Below are 12,004 nucleotides of genomic sequence, written 5' to 3' on the forward strand. Positions count from 1 at the left end.
CGGACTGAGGGTCCCTTATAAGACAGTCATCAGTGTCAAAGGGAGGGGGGGGCTTTAAGTCTCTTGCAGCCTAACTGCCTGAATTAAGCAGTCTGAACTGACCACAGGCTACTTTCTATATCATGGAAATCATCCATGACCTTCTCTAGCAAAGAAATGGCGCTGAAATTTGATTGAAACGCTACATTTAATTGTTTCTCTGCAGAAAGCTGATACATGGATTTCATATAATGTCTATTACTTCACTAAACAACACAACCAAAAGCAATCCCCGCTGCCTGTTATTCCCCCAAAATAGCATAATATGACACCATCATTACTGTGATTCCTGGAAACGTAAGCCATCATGTTGACCCTTGAGTGAGCATTTTGACCTTAAATGTCACGTATGCTATGGAAATATTCACACAGACTAAAAAAGCGGGTATTATTTCACACTTTCTTCTGATTTTCTTTTCCTCAGAGCAATTGCACCCGACCATCGGATCATCGAAGAGGTGTATGATGCTGCCGTGGCCTCACTGTCACTTACGCCCGTCCAGGTTTTAACCCGATCCGACATGTAGGCACACAGATGGGTATGTTTCACGTTAACACTATCCTGGTGCTTATGTCATTACGCAAACGCCAGACTTTAATCTGATGTCAGCATGCATTAGGAGTGCCTTGCTTGTAGACATGTAGTTTCTGACATGGGCCATCTTGCAGAACATGAAGCACAAGGAAAGCATAAAATAGGTTAAAGGGGACCCATAATGGTTCATAAATCGCTGTTTATTATCAAGTCCTATAAAGTTGGGTTCGCAGCTAGCGGCACTCGGAAGTGTGACCAACCACAGCGGAGTAGGCGTGCCTGGAGGCGGGCCGTGGGTGGAATACATTAAAACAGACCGTTTTCACAGGAAGCACAAAATCCAAATAATTACAGCTGAATAGGTGCAGATACTGGAAGAACTAGAAAGCTTTCTGTGCTGGTTATCATGTGTAGCTGCTATACAGGAGTCCACAAAGGGCTGAAAAATGAGCATAAATCCCGGGGAATATGAAACACTGTTGACCTAGTATAACACTAAGCAACACCAAATCCGATATTGCTTTATTCATCCATGACAAATCTAAATTGTAAATACGCCTTTTAACATTATTAGAGGTGTCTAGACATTGCACAACACCTCGATTTAGCCACCGTGACGCTAGAAGCAACAAAGCAGGCTTAATGTTATTATCATCACTGGGGAATTATCAACCCTCTGATAATTGTAATTAATCAATCAGCAGTCATTTCAGATCTGCTTGAGCGGTGTTGACCAAAAGAATCAGTGTGCAGCCACCATTCATGCAACAGCTTCCTCAAGTTGTCCGACCAAGTAATTAGTACGTGATTAATTGCATGTCACAGTATCTGCATCATCGCCGCATGAGGGAGCGAGACCATGTCAAACACTAACATCGCATCTTTTTATTCGCGGGAACATAAAACATCACTGTATTTACTCCCCCCAAAAAAGTGGCGCACACTGACAGAGATTACATTCTTCTTCTCTGCTTTTCATCACTTTCTCACTCACACACGTCTAGAGGGACAGGGTGGGAGGCCTTGGCCCAGCCACAGTCCAACCGGTCCTCGCTCGAAACGAGGAAACAATTAATCATGTGTGAGCGCCTGTCGGAGTGTCTGCGCTCTGGACAACAACAACACTCCGCCATTTATCTCTTTTCACACATGCTTTCAGCGTAGGTGTAGCACGTGCACACGCTGGGATGCACCCAGAGCACATTAATGCAGGCGCATGGACGGGACATTGAGTCAGGCAACAGGTGCGTGTTGTTTGGTCAGCTGAAGCCGACATGGTACTCGAATGGTTACAGTCAACCTGATGTATACAAACTACATGTTATAGTGTCATATTTACAGTATGTGACATTGCGGCTGTTAATAGAGTCATACTCACTAATGCTAATTCAGTGTACTACATATCTGTCCATGCTTTTATCGATATCTGATGCTGGTGTATTGGTAATATATTGCGATATTAATGTTTTTCCTGCCCTGTGATTGGCTGGTGACCAGTCCAGGGTGTACCCCGCCTCTCGCCCAAAGACAGCTGGGATAGGTTCCAGCACCCCCTGCAACCCTTGTGAGGAAAAAGCTGTAGAAAATGAATGAATGAATGATGTTTTTCCCCCACGACCAATCTGCAAAGCAGGTTAAAGTTGAGCTTGAAATACGTCTCATTTATTCCAGTTACATGAACGAGCATCCGCAAACGCAGACGGGAGTGCATGTGTGCTTGTACCGTAAAGTGTAAACCTCAAGTGAAGCAAACAAAGAGGCCGGTGTGAGTTTCAGTGGTGTGGCACCTGGATGGCATCAAGGGAGAGTAGCAGATTGGTGGTGACAAACAAGGTAGTGCACAGGTCCCTGGTGGGAAATACATCTTTAGTGGAAGAGGGGCTACAGTATATTCCATGTTTTTACGGCTACACCACCCATATCGATGGAATCAGTAGAAATCGGACATCTTGAAAAGTGACTTCAACAAACGAAGTTTACAAACACCCCAGACTATGGTTCGGTATTGTTGACATATTATCCGATACCAGTGCCAAATCGGTATCGGACGAGGAACACAGACACACTCATTTTCATTTATTGTGTGATTAATTGATTAATTATCATCCCAGGATGATACCCACTAGACTTCTTGTCACATTTTAATCTTGTGAGATCTTGTGACACCACTGCCTCTGCCATGTTTGTGGAGTTATCATTCCTTTTGCACGCCGACACAAAGTATATATGACTTCCTTCCAAATACTTGTCGGTTTAGGATATGCAGGATAGTTCACCACCAAGACACGTTCAAAGACTAATGAATGCCAGATCCTTCCCGTTTGACTGTTTTTCAATGATATCTTCTGCATGCAGGGGTGTTGATAGAGGGCGTGGACTTTTTACAGTATGGATCGTGCCAGAAAAGACGCTTCCTGTGTTCCTGTTTTTTCTGCAGCAGCGACTTCCATCATAATGTGGCATGAAAAAGCACAAATGAATGATAATTGTATTATGATATAGTTTGACAGGTGCAACCAGGTATGGTTCTATTGCATGGAAGTGTGTTGTCAATATTCTCATTTTTAATGATTTCTTTCAAAGGGAACAGGTACTGCATAGGATCCGTTTGTAGAGTGACAGCTCAGCATCAAGCTACTGTTAAAATGAATAGCTATCCACATCATTTAGTCACACTATTCATACCACAGTCTAAAACTCCATGCATCACCAGGATCTTCAATTAAGCAATTAAGACAAACGTGAGCATGCTCTCAATCATGCCATCGCTCCCTCTTTCAGCCCAGGTGGCAGCTTGACAGGAAGAGGAACAGGAAAAGACTTAAAGATTTGCTGCTGCTGCTCTCATTCGCCTTCAAAGGCAAATGCCCCTCTGATCATTTCCCACAATGCACGTCGCACACGCAGGCGTCTGTGATCAGCGCTTATGAGAAAGTGCAGGAATCTGACAGACAACCAGGCAAGGAGGGGGAGGGGGGGGGGGTGCACACGGAGGGGCCCTCCCCCTCATCCTCCCCACTTGCTCATTCCCTCATCCTGCTCCCATCTGGGTTCACTTATCCCAGCCCGGGCCAGCCGGAGGACCCCTGTGCCCTCTCGGGTTGCAGGGTCTGAGTGTGCTTCAGTGTGGGTCCTTGTTTTTGTGAAAGGGAAGCGCTTGAGCCGGCCCACAATGCCTGTCTGGACCATCTCACAGCTCCCACCCAAGTCTCGTAGCCAACCCAGATGCCCTGAAGGCATGGTTAGTGTTTTGCCTCATCACAACTGAAAGATACTAAACAGATTCACCCAGAAGCTCCTCCATAGACAGTCCACCTTGAGGCGGAATTTCACCAAAAGGAAGCAAAGCTGGCACTTTGAATTAATTCATACAGCTGGCAGATATCCACTAAATGTTCCATGTTTATGGAGTGCACACACATGCATTTGCATATCCAGACATGCGGATGTGCACTGCGTTTGTAAAGCGTGTGCAGGAAGTGCCCTCCCGTGTGTGTTTGGAGCACAGGTGAAACCACCGAGAAGTCCACTCAGCCCAATGTTTGGAATAATCCACCATCCAATCCAAGCTAGACGTCAATCTGGGTTATCGCGCTGCACCGCTGAATGGAAGCAGAGCGAGCCGGGACTGCTTACTTAAAGTCATTGAGAAGTTATTCAAACACTCCGTTATTGTGGACTAAACAAAGGCAGCCTGTCACTCTCTATTACACATATGCTGTTTGCAGGATGATGCCTGACAACTAACTGATTGGACCGATGACATTGTATTGTTGTTCAATATACAGCAGTGCACAGTGGACTGTTATTTAGCTAATCAGCTCCATGTTTGACACCGCAGCAAATGATATGGTACAATTAATGCAAACAACCATTTTGCATAATATAACAATTGTAATTGTAATGAAACGGAGCCATTTGTTCTTAACTCCCCCATTGTATTATTTTCTAATTAAAAAAATAGTTTTTTTCAAAAATAATTTCCACACATGTTCAATATTTACTCAGGATTTCTAAGCGATGCTTCATCTGCAATGGTAGCCATAATTGCACTGCCTATTGAGAGGTGCTACATAGGTTAAAGTCACAGATATTTAAATATTAGATGAAAAAACAGGCTTTATGCAAAGAACAAAACAACCTTAATTAGGTACACCCGCGTTATCTAATGTCAAGATTCTAAAATGTAAAAAAAAAAATAGCAGAATAATTCATTTTGATTCATATTCCAAGGAAGGAAGAACTGTACGTACTGCATGCTTTCTCCTGTATATAGCTATATATTTTTAAAATATCGGACTCTATGCAAAAAATAATGACTAAGGTTTGATGATTGAAATGTTGCAATAACCGAATTACATACTGACATGCCACCCTCAACCTCGCTTTCCTCTTATTTGTCACAATGCACGTATGTAATAGATAAAGTACCAGTATTTCTTCTGTAACTGTACTTCCTTGACACATTTTTGGACTAATAAACCACCCGTTTTATAGCTCGTCAGTGCTTGTTGAGATGTCAAGTGACAGATCACCACTTTTCTCTATTCCCCACATGTGAAAATGACAAAGCAGTAGGAGTAAGTGGCTGGGAAACACTATTATGTAGTAGTGGTACTCAAGAACAAAGCCCGTAACCGCAAGATTTTTACAGACCAAAAATGTCTTATACGTTTGAATGTCATTATCATGCCATAAATACGACTCTTTTTGGCCTCCATTAGGCATTACAATAAGAATCCTGGCTTTGAAAAAAAATGAAAATAAAGCTTGAACATGACTGTGCAGCTGTTTTAGTTGACTTAGGAAAGATGTGAGTGAGTGACTGACAGATGATAGCAATAAAAGTATAAGAACAAACTGGCCATTTTGCTGCGGTGGAGCCATTTGAGAAGGGATTATTAACTTGTCAGCAATTCAAAGTAAGACACAACTTTTTTTTTTTTTCTCCTCGAGAGCACATCCAACATGCCCACCGTACTTTTATTAGAAAGCCTTTAAACCTTTCGACCCCAGTGGGCCTCCGTTATTGGCTGTTAATAGCGACGTGCTGGTCAATAGGGGAGACCCCAGTGGCCTAGTAATCATTTGTTTAGGGTTTTGGGCTCTATTTTGGAGGCTCTGTGTTAAAAATAGCCGATTGAGACAGGCGTCCGCCACTCATCGCTCATGCTGTCAGGACACGTGGGCCCTTGGGGACACAGGGCAGGAGACCCCTGCAGCCGTGGAAGTTCAAAGGTTACACGGTTTATCATGATTACCCACTTAGTCGGTGGCAGAATCCTTGCTAAAAGTAGGAGCGACGGACGAAAATCTGAAGGCCGTTTTAGCTGAACTGAAAGAGTTCTACAGTACCTCTGAGACGCGGTCGCTTATGCTCTCTTTGCATCTCATGAATAAAAGACGAGGACCCCAATTGTGTTTATACACACATCCTACACTAAATGCCACAAGTAAGTGAGTTACTTGCCGCAGATTGACAGCCACGGGAAATGAAAATGTCACGTATCAAATCATTAATCTTGTAAAATATTGTCATACGACGCGAGAAAATAGCAGCATGTGGAGATGGTATCGGCTGATAAAACATTACTTACGACCATTTTTCCAATAAGCCATGGACTTGAGGCTGTCAATATTTGGAGGGGATATGAGATATACCCTGCCAAAGGCCATTTTGAAAGGAGTAGAGAGCCTGCTGGGAAAAATACAGCGTCTCATGCTGGGCCTCCGGGAAGCTGAAAAGCCACTGCGGCAAAAAGCTATGAATTATTTTGAGCACAAAATACATTTTCTTTGAAGACGCTTGGGCCATTAGAGCCCCTTTGCTCCCTTTTAAATTGTTTTTATGCTGTGAGTAATGTTAACCTTTGCTTTTGTAGTCGTCACATTTTCTTTGCACCTTTTCCCCCTCTGAGCAAAAAAAGCGCAGATGGACTAGAGATGCGGTAAATAAAGTACAGGAAGCATTTACTCCACCAATTATGAGGACGGAACTATAGCTTTTAATTCTCACGGCGCTGAGAATCTAAGAATAAAAATGCACAAAAATAGTCCTGTTAATGTTCAATACCTGAAATGGAAATACCTCAAAGTGCAGAATACAAACTAATATGCCATGTACTGTATTGGGGACTTTACTTTTTTGATATACAAAAACCCAATAGAGTGATAAGAAATGATCACTGTTTTGTGGTTGACTATGGCCTATTATTATGAAAAAAATATTAAAAGCCAAGTCATATGTACTTTTGTGATCAATGACCCATGACGTTAGCTTACATGACACAGCATGGATAACGGCTATGGAGCTAGCAGAGCCCAGCCGAAATGCCATGACTCAGATCCAGTGGAAAAAAGGTTCACCTCTCATTCCGTGTGGAAGTGGTTTTTGTCTTCTTTGTCTTCCTTCCCCATACTGTCCGAAACACTTTAGATCTAGAATAAGTAAATTGGAGAGGCTACTAGTTAGCTCGCTAACTTACTATGTCAATGGCGGCTCCCTATCCCTCCAGTGATGATCACATCGCCTGAGCGATGTGATGTAAGCAAAGAATAATAGGAGTGTAACTGGGGACTATAGGGGTGTTATTTCATGTCCACTCGGCTCTAATAATGTCGAACCTGTATCAAGAAAGCCATAAAGAGATTTTCTATGCTCTCACTACTATTTGTCAACATTGAATCCTACTACTGAATACAATTTAATGGGACAGGTGTTAGAATTTAAGTTATAAATGTAGGTTTGTGTTCGTGGTAGTCTTTCAGCCAGCAGAGAAGGCTTTGCTGGCCCCGACGGCACACCGCTGCATAAACTAAAACAAAATCATTCAGTTTCTAACAGCCCCACGAGCATGTCAGAGGATCCATTCAAAAATACTCAAACCACGCCATTGCAAAAATGACCCGCACTTCAGTTTTTTTGTCAAGCGGTCTTGTTTTACTGTCAAGCGTGCTTGAACAGCTTTAGCGATAATGTAGCTTAATAATGATAAGGCTAATTGATTAGCAAAATAGCTGCAGTTTAGCTTTAAGTTGATCAGCTAATCATCTAATCGCTGCAGCGTTGATGATCACACTCACGGAGATGGCATAAGAGCTGATTACACACACACACACACACAGAGGATAGATGATGATTTAGCCGATTCATGCTTGATACAACACTTGAGTAAATTCACACATGCTCATGTACACACGTACAGTGGTGTACAATTATGATCATGAAAGAGTAATAGACGCATAGTTGACCTGTCTTTGCAGAAATAGCAGAAGCTTTATGCACTATTTTTGACTTACGGTAGGGATGTGTGTCTCACATGATTCGCTGTAAGATAGTAGTAACTTTGGAAGTCTGGAAGCTGATACTGTATATTGCCAAGCGTGTCGACATGCATACAGTATAATGTTATCCCTTTGATTTGTACTTTAATTAAACCGACCTATGACTGTGAATGCTTTGGAGTGCACATGGTGTTGTTCATACTTCAATCATATGGTGAGGAGACATCAAACCACCAAAGGCCGCTTCAGTTGTTTCCCTCTTTGTAGATGCACCCCTCTCCTCCATCAATTTCACACTTACTCCTCCTGCAATCCCCACCACCACCACCACCACCACCCCTGTTTTTTTGCATTAATATGTATGTATTTAATGATACATAATGATAGGTAATAAAATGTTAGGGTAAGTATAAAAAAAAGGAGAAAAAATATCACCATGGTTACCACCTGGGCTTCTACAAAGAGCAAAGTGCACATGGCTGTGTCGTTCCTCACTATTACATCTGCTTTAAGGTGTGTGTGTGGAGTAGTGGGGGGTTGGAATTGGGGAAAAAAAACGCAGGAGAGAGAGAGGAGCAAGGCACGCACACAAAAACACACACATGCACTGTAATTGGCCGTGCCATTCAGGAGCACTCGGCTGCATTGTGCGCCTTTGGAACAGGATAAATGGCGGCTGTACCATCAGGCTTAATCTATTAGGAACCTATGACCCAGGTTCTCTATACAAACCTCATTTTGATTTTTGCACAGGAAATGGACAGAAATTGCAAGGAAAAAGTTGAGGAAATAATTTTGGAATATACGCGTACGGCGGAAGCCGTTCATGTCGACTTAAGCGGTTGTCGACAGCTGAAATCAAAACTGAAACTAGACATTGCTTGCACATTTATTTGTGACGTTCACTGGAGACATACGGAGATCTTAGAACACAAGGATTTTAGAACTTAAAGCAGTTTTTTTGCATGTTTTTATTATTATTGTATGTCTCTCAGGGCCGGCGAGCAGGCCCTGAATCTGAAATGTGATGGGTTAAAGTTATCGTTAAAGTTATAGTTTAGCATTCAGTTTCTCCATGCGAACTTCAGGAACAGATTTAAATACAAATATTTTCAACTGGCGATGGTTTACTTTTTATATCTGACTGCCACGCCCCGCTTTTACTCATGTTTTAACTGTGTATTAACAGATGAATGTTGTATTTTAATGTATCTGTTACTCTGTTTACTTACTTTTATTCAACTCCATTCTTCTGTAAAGTGTCTTTGAGTATTTTGAAAAGCGCTATACAAATAAAATGTATTATTATTATTATAATTATGTACAGATATGTCACTTTAGATTGGTAGATGAGTGGTACGGTATAGTAATAGTTCCTATAGCTACCGTCTTTCCAATATTTTGACTCAACTCTAGTAGAAAAGCACGAGGGGAGATGTTACGTTTTCATTCACATGTCTAGTAGTTTCACTTTCTGTTACAGTACATGTTCTTTTGGGGCACTGGCTTACTGGCTAACTTTAGATATTGACTTATCTTTTACTATTTTACTTTTAACGTGTGGCGTGGGCCACAAATAGCTGCACTTTTGATCCCCCACCCACTTATGTGGAAGTCCAATTCCTCCATCTTAAATCTTTCCGTTCCTTTGTCTCATCTTCCTGCATCTTTATATCTTAGAGGTTCAAAAAAAAAGCATTGACAAGAAAACATGCTGGGAAAATAGCCTTCTGCCAGCTGCTTGTGGGCATTCTGCACTCAGACTGGTGGGTGTCCTTTCTGAGACACCAAACAGATACCAGCTACCAGCACTCACCTGTGTGTATGTGTGTGTGTGTGTGTTGCCGCAGAGGTGTGTCAGTGTGCAAGTGCACTCTAGGTGGGTGGAAGGCTGTCAGTAATAATATCAAGATGCCAGGTACAGGGGGATTATTGCTCCTCTTTGCCACTACTATCAGCAGAGGAGAGCTGTCTTTCTATCAAGCCGGGCCTACCCCACACCATGCATTTATGTTACTTGTAAACAACGTTCCCAAACCTGAATTTTGCTTCAGAGGAGTGTAGTTATATGGCTGCTGAGAAGGGATAACAGCTAGGTGACGAAGATCAGATAAGATAAAAAAAAAAACAAAACTGTGTGGAATATACTACAAGTGGCATCACCGACTGGCGAGATTATGTTGTGTTGGCATCACTCAGCTGACATTGTGAAGAGTGTGCAACTTGCCTGTTTAAAAGTGTTTTAAACATAAAAACACAGTTGGCATAGGCAGGTGATATAATCTCACAACAGTTTAAAGGGGTAGTTTAGATTTTTTGACATGAAGTTCTATGACTCCCCCATCAGTTGCTGGGGTCTCTTAAGTTAAGCCTTTTCCATTCTAAAGAGTAATACATTTGCATCACACTGTTGCCCACAAAAAAGTCCGACCTCTCAGTCGCTCTCTGTTCGTGTGCCGGAACTGCTTTCCTCCACAAGAAAACCAATCAGAACTCCGCTTACGGGACGAAGTGGGGTAAATGTCACTGTTGATGCACTGGGGACGTCATACAACCTCCAAACTATTCCTTTAAAGGTTCTTTTTTATGCAAAATAGACTTTCTAAAGATGTTATAACATCACTGTGGGTCCCTAGAACGTGTTTATGAGAATCAAATTTGAGAAATCGCCTTAAAGGGGGACCAAAAATGACCAAAACAGACCAAAAATGATCTGTTTAATTTGCTCCACCCCCGGCCCACTGCGCCGTGATTGGTCACACTTCCAAGTGCTCCAGAGGACTTCCAGATATGTACTAGGTCCACGTTTACTGAGGGCAGGCAATCTGTAGCCCATATAAGGAAGTCTCAATTGCATTGATGCCACTAGAACTCAGCAAAACCGAGCATTCAGAGTGATTCAAAACTTCAGGGTTTACTTCCAGATGCGCAAACCTCATTATCTGACACTATGGCATTGTTTAACACGAGAATACAACATTTATCGGTCAGAAAAGTGGAAAACGCATCATAGGTCACCTTACCGACCTAACTAATTAGCCTCCAATGTAATCATTCATTCATTTTCTACCGCTTATCCTCACGAAGGTCGTGGGGGGTGCTGGAGCCTATCCCACCTGTCTTCGGGCGAGAGGCGGGGTACACCCCGGAGTGGTCGCCAGCCAATCACAGGGCACATATAGACAAACAACCATTCACACTCACATTCATACCTATGGACAATTTGGAGTCGCCAATTAACCTAGCATGTTTTTGGAATGTGGGAGGAAACCGGAGTACCGCGGAGAAAACCCACACATACACGGGGAGAACATGCAAACTCCACAAAGTGATGGCCGAGGGTGGGATTGAACTCCTAGCTTCCTCCTAGCTGTGAGGTCTGCGCGCTAACCACTCGAACGCCGTGCAGCCAGCCTCCAATGTATTTATGCTAAACTGACGAAGAGGAAAGAAGGACAAAGTAAGAAGTTAAAAACCTACCACTTCCACACAGAATGGGAGGACAACTAGTTTTTAGTGTGTTGCCAACTAGCACTAAAATAAAATTTGGTTTTCAAAAAGGAGAGGGAAGAAAAAGAGAAAAATGGTTAGGGCTGAATCGTTTGTCACAATTTGAAAATAGTCTAAAATCAAAAATCAAATTCTTTCTGCTCTGTCACTAATAACAATAATGTTTTCCATAATAAACACATACAGCTAAATTCTCCAAACAGACCCTCATCTGAGTCATCCTATATTCAAGCCATGAATATAGGATGACTCAGTTTTGCTCTCCAAGTTCATCCTGGGTTGCGTCCATGGGCTGAGCTGGACTCAAGCCACGGCAGTTGATGGTTGGGAGAGGTTGTCGGTTGATTTGAGGCTGGTCTGCGTAGAAACAAGTAAGACCTCACCCGCTCACCCCCCTTCTCTCAAGGTAATCATTTTCCCGCCGACATGGCGCTGCTAATCAACCATCATAATCTTCCTCCCTTGGCTGCGCCGCTGTGTGTAGAAAAGTTAAGCAGTGGGCCTGTCAGAGAGATGCCCCCTGGATCTTGTCCGGACTTTCTGGTCCAATCCCATCGTGATCAGCGGCCTACTCGGTTACACTAATATGCTGATTATGTGTGTCTGGGAAAACACAGACGGGACGTCCAGATTGCA

General features: G+C 42.7%; 1 long non-coding RNA gene across 2 annotated transcripts in view; it reads left to right on the forward strand.

The window, feature by feature from the left end:
* The first annotated feature begins 467 nt into the window (after window positions 1-467).
* Window positions 468-12,004, forward strand: part of LOC131102298 (uncharacterized) — an 83,950-nt gene continuing 72,413 nt past the window's right edge. For both annotated transcript variants that reach the window (XR_009119421.1, XR_009119420.1), the window contains exon 1: window positions 468-578. This is a non-coding gene — a long non-coding RNA (uncharacterized LOC131102298). The remainder of the gene's footprint in view (window positions 579-12,004) is intronic.

This window comes from Doryrhamphus excisus, chromosome 14 (genome assembly GCF_030265055.1).
Source record: "Doryrhamphus excisus isolate RoL2022-K1 chromosome 14, RoL_Dexc_1.0, whole genome shotgun sequence".
Lineage (NCBI taxonomy): Eukaryota > Metazoa > Chordata > Actinopteri > Syngnathiformes > Syngnathidae > Doryrhamphus > Doryrhamphus excisus.